The sequence below is a fragment of the Nanorana parkeri genome, unplaced genomic scaffold (assembly GCF_000935625.1).
Source record: "Nanorana parkeri isolate BGI_ZX_2015 unplaced genomic scaffold, ASM93562v1 scaffold24, whole genome shotgun sequence".
Classification (NCBI taxonomy): Eukaryota; Metazoa; Chordata; class Amphibia; order Anura; family Dicroglossidae; genus Nanorana; species Nanorana parkeri.
The window spans coordinates 3,419,626-3,430,125 of NW_017306292.1; the positions used below are offsets into that span (position 1 = coordinate 3,419,626).

At 38.8% G+C, this 10,500-nt stretch overlaps 1 protein-coding gene across 3 annotated transcripts in view; it reads left to right on the forward strand.

The window, feature by feature from the left end:
- GABRB1 (gamma-aminobutyric acid type A receptor beta1 subunit) overlaps positions 1-10,500 on the forward strand; it is a 361,839-nt gene that overhangs the window by 144,644 nt on the left and 206,695 nt on the right. The gene's annotated exons all lie outside the window — the stretch shown is intronic.

A 10,500-nucleotide genomic window follows, 5' to 3' on the forward strand; every position in this document is an offset into this window, starting at 1 on the left:
ATATATATATATATATATATAGTGTATATAGTGTATATAGATATATAGATAGATATGCATAATGTATATCATCATGGTCATGGTGGACTTTGCTTTACGTGATTTTCTGTGCTAATGTTGACAGCTATGTTTGTAAATGCATGAAAATGCTTTTTTGCAGTTCCCCCCTTTTACATTTAGTAAAATTGAAGTTAGTGTATGTTATGACTGGATAATGCGTTTTAGCTGCCATTGATTTTCCATCTTATGAGTATAAAATACCAATGGAAAAAAGTATGCACCGATGAAAGAAGGTAAACTACTAAGTCTTCATGTTACTAGAAGATGAGTCATGTGATCTCTTTGCAAGATGCAAATTACAATTTAAGTTATGTACCAGCTGAAGTTGCAGAAGATAAACGCAATCAAATTCATTATAATTTGCATAAAGAAGTAAAGGAGGAAATCAAATGTAAAAAGCATTAAGCATAATTTTCCCTGGAAATTTCAAGAGGTGCTTCAGCTAAAAAAAGAAAATATTTCTGTCTGCTGTGAGACCAATGAATCTGTCCTCTTAATCAGTCAAATTCTTGGAACGTTGATATTGCCAGCACGGTGCATCATAGAAGTGATTTAACACTAGTTTTCTGTGATGTTTTAGGATGGATATGCTGAGCTTAAGTGGGGATAAGTATCTGATTTTAATTATTACAGAGCTGTACACTTGATATTTGCCAAAAATAATGAAAGCGGGAATGGATGATAGTGGAGATGTTAGGTACATAATGTTATTGTAACAACCATAAGGATTCCGCTAAAAGTTCTGTAGACGTTTTAAAGATGTCTCATAATAATGGCATCAAAAATAATGAGACAATATGAAGTAAGTTAGTCTCCATGTTCTTTTCAAATATACTCCTTTTTCCATTTAGGAGTCAATAATACTTGCATTCATGGGACAACAGCATTCAAGGGACAACAGCAAAGAAAATATTGACTGACTATACTGTGTGCTTCTATTATGTCTGGTAAAAAAAAAGCTACTTGGAGTAAATAAACCTAAGAAAAATCTCAATATGTTTACGTGAAGATATAAATGTAAAAACATTTAAAAGATTTTGGTTCCTCTAATGAGACAACCGCTATGTTTAATGGTGTTTTTACTTTGTAGAAGGTAAAAGGACAATGCTTTTGACTAATTCCTAATGCCTATCACTCTTCAGTAATACTGTAAACCTTTTTTGCTTATTGTGCATTGCCATATTTTGCTTCTCTAGCAAGTTTTTTGAAAAGTGGTTATTCCCTATACAGTACATTGATCCTACATTGTAAAAGGGCTTATCTGTTGGGCACAAATAGGTAGCGATGAGTCAGGCTTGGGCCTCATTAAACAATGTCAGCTATGCAAAAATGTAAAGAAAGTGCAGAGAAACATTGCACATGATGGACCTGGTTTATAAGAGATCATAGCCATCTTTGGGTATGGAAGTGACCCTAGCAGGAAGTGCATGGAGTATAAAAAGGCATCTGGGCTCTTTGAAATCACCAAAACCTTGAAAAATAGGAGGCAAACTCATTACGTGAAACTGAATTAAGAGATATGGGGAGGGGGGATTCATCAAAACTGGAGCAGAAAAAGTCTGGAGCAGTTGGCAACCAATCAGCTTCTCTCTTTCATTTTCAAACCTTAACTGAACAAACTGAAAAGAGAAGCGGTCTAATCCAACATTTATAGATATATCCAATCCTACATAAGTCTTCACACATTTAAAGGAGATCTAAAGGCACCAGCATTACATTATGTATTCAGAACAAGTATTGTGAAATAAATAAATAGATTTTGTTATTATGCTACATAATATTTGTACTCTTAAAAACTCTGCAAATCTCTGCTTCATTAGGGTAACAGAATCTGCTGTTTTTTTGTGCTTCCGGGTAATCCCCTAAACTGCCTTGCATCACATGCCACGTGCAGCTGGGCTCCAGGCTGAAGGAGAGGCTGGCAAAATAGAGAGGTGTGCAAGGATGTGAGCAGGACATTAGGGACGAGGTGTGGAGTGTAAAGAAGTAGTGAAAAAAGCTGCGTGCTAGTTTCTGAGCACAGCGCTTCTGCATGTGTAACTACAATGGGAGATACCGGTATTAAGAAGGCAGAATGAAATGTTAACAAAGGCATGCAGGAAATATATGTGGATGTGGTTCTCAGCATATATTCAAAGGTATTATGGGGACCAAATAGACATTTCAACAGGAATTTAAAATATACAGGGTGAGAAATTTTAAAATGGCATGCTAAATCAAATACGTATTTTTTGTTTTATGACTTTAGTGATACTTTAAGATTTTTGTACAACTCTGTGATACAGATTGTGCAGTTCAGTTATATATGTCTTCTTTTCACTTTTCTCTATATCTATTAAGCATTAGGTGCTGGAAACTATAAAGTGGACCTGAACTCTTAAAGTTAATATGCACTATCGTAAAATAAACATCTAGGAATAATATTTGTGCCTGCAAAATACCCTGAAAGATTGCAAGTAAGATTTGGTGATATTACTACGATGCAAACTGTATTTGAGAAACTGCAGTGCAAGAATTTCCCTGCTTCTGTTTTATTAATTCTGTGGATTTTGGCAACATCCACCTCTCCTGCTGCCCCCTTGAATTATTGCCCAAGCAGCCATCAGATCACTAGTCATCTTGTTTGAGGAAACGAATCCTGTCCCCTACCAAGATGGCCTTCTCCACAGAAAGACATGGAGTGCAGAACAAGACATGGCAATTTAGTAATGGGGAAAAGATCAGCAGCAGAGGGCCCATAGGTAATACTGATCCTAGGGGTATTTGTCTTTCTCTGATTAAATTTTGGGGTTAGGGTTCCCTGAATGTGGGTTTTATTTAATTTTTTTGTCTGTTGGTTGAAGTTGTTGGACATATGACTTTTTCACCCTGGTTAATATGTATGAATGTAACTTTAATGATGTTCTTTACAAGCTCCATCCCTTGTATTATGTCAATTTTTTTTAAACCTAATGCCGGAATGTCCCATGGGATGAAGCATGCTTTTAGAGAAAGGAGAGATTTTATGTATCTTAAAATACAGTGACTCTTCTGACTGTCATTGTCCCCTGCACACACTTCACCTTATTGCTCAATGTCCAATGGCTTAAACACTGCTTAAAGATTGGCAAGAAGAAAAAAAACAAGCTTGAGTGTTGTCTTTAAGCAGCTAGTCTAAAAATTGAGTAAATGTACTAGTATTTCCCGCGCTATGAAAGACTAATCTTTAGTAGGATTCTGCTATGCTCAAAGTGTAACCACTTGTAATATTATGAATCAAAAAGTGCACAGCACCAAAAATTCATTCAAAAAATATTATCAGTGTATAAAGTGCATTCTAGTGCTCAATATACAATAAAATATAATAATTCATTAAATATATCTCATAATCAAAGTGCAAATCAGATGATTAGATAATAATTCATAGGTAATAAATGCTAGGGATGCACTGATACTGGTTTTTCGGTATCGAGTACCGATATTTTTTTCATACTTTTTTATTTATAGTCTGAAAAGTTGCACCTCTCGTCTGCCCCCTCAGCTCTCTCAGCCATTCACAGAGCTGGCATTACCATTATCCCACAATGCATCAAGTTCTGTAAATGAAGGAAGAGCAGTTGAATGACAGAATCTCCTCCTCCATTCACAGAACGTGATGCATTGTGGGATAATGGTAATACCAGCTCTTTAAATGGCAGAGAGAACAGAGGGTTATGTTTGAGTGTCGCAACTTTTCAGACTACAACCCTGCAGGCTTTTGCAGTGCAAGAAGACAGCCACAAAATTGTCCACTTGGAGGATATGTTAGTGCAAATCATCTGGAATAACCAAAATAACCAATAGGCCTTGTCATGCTTTTTTCTTCTATTTTGCAAGCTAATTTAGTTTTGCTGCTTTTCTTGTTGTCTTCTATTTTTCCTTAAACAAGCATACTTGTTGTGAAATAGTACAAAAATACCCTAGACTGACTTATCAGCAAAGCCAGCCCAAAAGAATGAAATGTTTGCCATTTGTATTGCTTGTCCTGCTGGTTGAATTGAACTTTTATTAAAACTATTCAGTAAGCATTAATCAAACATGAATACATAAATTAATTGCTTGCCTATAAATAAATTAGTTAATTACGGGAAGACAAAAGTGCTGTTTTTTCTGTGCTGCATGTTGTAAACAGAGACAGTTGCCAGCGGGGTACAGCGAATAAATTTAAGACGTACAGACGATAAAGGGTGAAAAAAAAAGAAAGTAGGATTATGTAAGATACGCTTCAACTTTACTGCACCAAGTTTTTATTAAATTGACATGGAACAGAACTAGTGCATCTGCTGAGCCATAATCAACAAGAGCGTTACTTTACCCTTGTGGCAGCTTGCAGTAGAGTTTTACATTCTTTAGCTTTCCCTTTTGGGTAATGCTGTTGTGTGCCGGGCAGAACATGTCCTTCTAATCCAAGGCAATGTGTCCTCATATCCTCTTCTGCAGCTCATCTTTGTTCCTGTAATCAAGAGAATGGAATTAATAGATAGAATGTATCTCTTATTATTGAATTCTTTTGGGAATGCAAGGTGGATCATTCTCTTTGATTCTCTTCCATGCATGATAATAAATCATTTTAGAACATAACAAAATCAAAATTTTAATATTAATGGTTTCTGGCTTTCTCTAACACACGACGTTCTATTTATTTTGTAAAGGTCTGCTGTGAATACAATGGGAAGGTTATTATGATGATTTTTCTTTTTTTTTAGTATGGCAATATAGCACTGTGACGGACCCCCGTACTCAGGATGAGTATGTCCCCCGCTGTCTTCTTCCTTGCTGAGGAGATCTTGCAACCTGAAGATCCTTAGCTCCCAGTTTCCCCAGTCACTAGCCAAGGCTCGAGTGTAGGTGAAACAAACTCTGATTTATTGAGCAACTGCACAAACTTATATACAGCAAGTGATGAAATCAGAATATAATCCCATCACATCCCCCCTCCCCTCCCAGACCATAGGTCTGCTCAACACCACAGGTGTCCACCTGCTAACGAACTCCAGACAGCCATAGCAGAGCCTGGCCAGAAGTCATTGCTCTGAGCTCCCTCAGAGAACAATGGGAGATAACGAGGGATGGTGCTGATAGTCTTTCCATAACCAGGTCACACAGCATAACGCACTCAGACATAACTCAACACCAATACACATTTAACTTATAAACTGATCACCGTGTCGTCACAAGCACCATGACAATAGTGTAGATAAAATAATTTGAAATATATGCAGTATGCCCTTATTTTAAATTACAAGTGTGGTTGTTAGGGGAGGCACTACCATGGATACACATAGAACTGAAAATATATCTGTCACAGCACCTATATCTACATAAAATCTACAAACTTTTTACCATTATTGTACACAGGCTTGGTGAGCACCCAGCTCACCTGAGTTCACCCAAGCCTGCACAGAACTGACTGACATGCCTCCCTACCAGTCCAATCAGTTGTGGCCAGGGCATACCACTGCTGCAACTGATTGTGCAGGAAGGGGGTTGAGTCAGTCAGTTTTGCATAGGCTTGGGGGAACTCTAGGGAACTGCATTTGCACCAAGCCCCTGCACATCTCTACTTTTTGCATGTGGGTTTAAGATCTAGGGCCCCCCACAAAATGTTGTATAGTAATAAAATATATTTTTAGCAATCTCTTTTATACCTTTATATCTTTTTTATTAATCATAAAGATGCAAGAAAACATTGGAAAAGGACATACGGTAGCTTGTATGAAGTGGCAAAAAAAATTGAAAAAATAGGCTATCTGCCTATTAAGTTTCCGTCACTGGTGGATATGTGGGAGTTCAGGGAGTGAAGGCTGACCATTGACTCAAAGCTGTGGACTGAGTAAACTGGCGGTGAGGTGCTTTTGGATTTGGAAACACTCTCCCAACTCAAGAATAAAATGTGGAGGCACCTTTTATGCATTCATGCAATAACTTTATTATTGCCAAACTGAAATTTTTTCACACTGCTGCAGTGATGACACCATCATGGTTTGGAAAAACATTTGTTCAGGTTTGAGGGCTGGTGCAGAACTGGGCGATCCGGGACACGCTTCACAACCGTTGCACACAGCGGTTGCCGCTCGGCCCCATTAATTTCAATGGGGTTACATCCATGCGGCAATGGCAGAAAAAAGGTACATTGTGACACATGGCGTGTGGCTGTTTTAGTGCTCGAGTGCACGTGGGGAATCGCAGCAGGAAAAAGCGCAATCCAGCACAATCAGCGGTGGTGGGCGGTTCCGTGACCACGTGGCCATCCGTACGATTTTGTGCACGATTGCCGCATGGTCACAGATCGCTATAGTGTGAACCTTCCCCCAATATATATATCAATGCATGCTTTACTAGGGAAATATATGTATTATTAAAATACACTCTGAAGGTTAATTTTCTAAAAAATAAAGCTCCAGTTGGATTTTAAAGCAATTATCCAGCAATATAAGAGATGAAAGGCAATGAAATCCTGAGAAATTGTTGGTTTACAAACATGGTGACTCCAAGCTCATAGATTTTCCTGGCTGAAAAATTAGCACACACATTCCATGAAAGTCAGGACGTAGGGAAGAGAATAAAACATTAATTAGCCTCCAACCACCTCAGCAGTAATAAAGATTCATATAGATGCTGGAATATTTCCAGAATCAAGATGTGAAATGGATTATGAGATTATTTAGCAGCTACAATATGAACATGAAAGCAGGTGCTGCTCCTTTCTAAATCTGGTGCAAAATACTGAATAAAATGCATTTTTCTAAATATCATCCAATTATATTGTGAAGGTTAATGAGATCTTAAACAATCTCCCAAACAAACTCCGTCTACCTGAGGTTAACAAGAGCATTTTCAAAAGGTGTTTTATGATGTTCACTGAAAGACTGTGGCACATTTGTGATTATATGATTAGAATCCCCACACAGCAGCTCTTTTATCAAATGTGCTAGTCTGATATGTTCGTGGAATAATCTTAGTTTAAAAAAAATACAGGGTACATGAAAAAGCAAAGAACTGGGTGTGCAAGGAAAAAAGCACCAAAAGCAGAATATAGAAAGTCCAGATTAAATTTTATTACGACTCTTATGTCATAAAAGGCCAACGCATATTTGGGGTTTATTGGTTCCCCAATTATGAGGGCTTGGTACTGTGGAAAAAATGTGTACTGTACTAATAAAAATGAAGGCTTCCTGAGGGGAAGTTTCAATGATGAATCCAGATGTTGGTTTTATGACTTAAGAGTGAAATACAATTAAATCTAGACTTTATACGTTCTTCTTTTAGCTCTAGAGGACCAAGCAGATTGCCAATCTTTGATCACTACTCCAGGAAGGGCTGCCTAAGGAGAATTATGCCCATTGCCAATCAGAAAAATATAGCTTTGCTTCTGATTTACGGTAAACCTGCTAATGTATTACATGTTAGGAGTAAAGAACAAATGTAGATCCAAATTGTATTTTAATACTTGAACATTTTCCTTACTGTTAGCAACATGAGGAGTGTGAGTAAGTGAGTATAATACACTAAACTCAGGAGTTAAATCCTAAAAATGCATTCAAGCACCCTAACTATAAACAGAAATGTACCTTATTTGTGTATCACTCAGCTGGAGATCCTCAAATCATCCCTTTTTTTTTTTTTGCTGACACTGTGAATTTTTTTTAGTTCACTTCAAACACAAAAAGGCCTAAAGTGACACTAATGTCTCGAGTTAAATGTTAAAAATGCATTAAAATACCTTAGCTGTTTTCAAAAATTTATGTTATGTGTGTATCACACAGCTGTAGATCCTCAAATCATCTCTGAATTAATGCTGACACTGTGCTTCCTCCTGGAGGGTGGCTACTTTTGTTCCCCATGGTCCCTGTGTGTGTTGTAAAGTTGTAAAGTAGACACCACTCCAAGCTCACTCCTGTGATGGACTGCAATCTCATATATAGTGAACTAATTGTATTGAGATTAACGATTGAGATCTCCATTGCCCAGTCACCTTCCCCAGTTAATGTACTACCATCACATTTGTTACTTTGCTCTTTTGACCCGGTCACTACAGAGGAAGTTACAAAGTTTTTCTCTGACACCCACCTCACCACTTGCCCCCTGGACCCTGTTCCCTCACACTACTCCGCTCATCCTTTTGCTCTATCCTACACCCTTACTCACACTTTAAATCTTTCCCTTCCCTCTAAAACAAGCACACCCCATTACCCACAAAACCTTCACTGGACCCCACCAACCTAACAATCTCAGACCGATCTCCTTACTCCCATTCACCTCCAAAATTCTAGAATGCCTAATCCACAGCTACCAACTCACAGATAACAATCTCCTTGACCCCTTACAGTTCGGCTTTTGCCCCAAACACTCCACTGAAACTGCTTTCCTGAAATTCACTAATGACTTACTAACTGATAAAAACAATGGCCACTACTCCTTACTCTTGCTATAAGACCTTTCTGCTGCTTTTAACACAGTTGACCAGCCTACCCCTCAAAAAACTCCACTCGCTTGGCCTACAAGACTCTGCTCTCTCATGGTTCCCCCTCCTACCTATCTAAAGCCTCCTTTAGTGTCACCTACAAATTGAAATCCTCTCCTTTTCCTCTTTCCATAGGGGTCTCCCAAAGCTCTGTCCTTGGACCCTTTCTCTTTTCTATCTAAACCTCCTCCCTTGGTCATTTGATAACCTTGCATGGCTCCCAATACCATCTCTATGCCAATGACACTCAAATATGTCTCTCAACTCCACAACTCACCCCCTCAGTGTCCTTGCACGTCACTAATTTACTAACTGACATATCAGTCTGGATGTAACAACACTTAAAAGTCAATCTTTCAAAAACTAAGCTCATGATAATTTTCTCCCACCCGTGCACCTTCCCCCAACTTTTCCATTGAGATTGATAACACAACTATCCCCCTCTCCCCCCCATGCCAAGGTGCCAGATGTGATCCTTGAGTCCAACCTCACCTTTCTGCCCCACATCCAATCACTATTCAACTCTTGCCTCCTTTACCTTCATAACATCTCCAAAATATGCCCCTTCCTAAGCAATGAAACCACAAAGCTACTCATCCACTCACTTGTTATCTCTCGTCTCCACTATTGGAGCATCCTGCTCATAGGCCTACCTCTACAAAGGCTATCCCCTCTTCAGTCTATCATGAATGCTGTTGCTATATGTATCCACCTAACCAACCTCTCAGTGTCTGCAATCCCCCCTCTGCCAAATCCTCCATTGGCTTCCATTCAGCCAAAGGATAAAATTCAAAATATTAACAGTCACTTACAAAGCCATCCACAACTCTTCCCCCAGCTATATTTCCAACCTTGTCTCAACGGATCACCCTAACCATCTCATCCACTCTTCCCAAGACCTCCTGCTCTCTAGCTCCCTCGTTAACTCCTCCCATGCTCATCTTCAGGGCTTCTCTAGAGTCTGTCTATCTCCTACTCTGTCTGCTTTTAGTCAATCCCTAAAGACTCATCTCTTCAGAGAAGCTTATCCCACCTCAACCTAACCACTGAACTATAACTTTGTCAAACAATTCATCCAGACACAGCTACCACCTCTTATATGACTTGCCCTGGGCAGGGCCCTCCTTACCATTTTGTCTTGATTTGTATTGTAACTGTAATGTGCCCCTTATATTGTAAAGCACTGTGCAAACAGTATGAGCTTTATAAATCCTGTCTTAATAATAATAATAACACAGACCATGGAGAACAAAAGTAGCAACACTCCAGAAGGAAGGACAGTGTCAGCACCAATTCAGAGATGATTTGAGGATCCACAGCTGTGTGATACACAAATAAGGTCCATTTTTTGCTTATAGTTACGGTAGTTAAATTAATTTTTAAGGTTTAACCCCTGAATTTTGTGTCATTTTAAACGTGATCTGTCTGCCATGTTTATAGATTAACTGTGCCTATAAAACAAAAATAACAAAATCTATTAGACAGCCGGTATAACCCCTCCCTCTCCTGTCATGCCTTAGTTTTTTGCTACTGTCCTATGAAAATGGGCATTTATTTTCCCCAGGGAAAAGCCTAATTTCATTTCTTATTTTTACTTTTATCAAAGATTTTTTTTTCTTCAATGAAGACCCTTCATTACTGTGCAGCCTTGATAGCTTCTAGATGCAGTTTTCCACATCGGCCAATTTTCATCTCAGCCTTCGAAGCCATATCCGGACCCCCTTGTAAAGAAAATGCAGGGCTCACTTGTAATGTGATCCTTCGGGCACTGGCTCTGCTTGGGGTGCTTTCAGGTCAGCTTGTGTACAGTGTAAGTTAGCCGTGGAGCACTTTACAGGTCTGATCTTGCTGATCTCTGCTGTTGTAAGTAAGGGCTTTGATGTTGTGGAATCTATAGTGTGTGCTGGGCCAGTTATACACGCTTCAGGTTCAGGGCTAGGTGCTAGGATTCTAGGAAG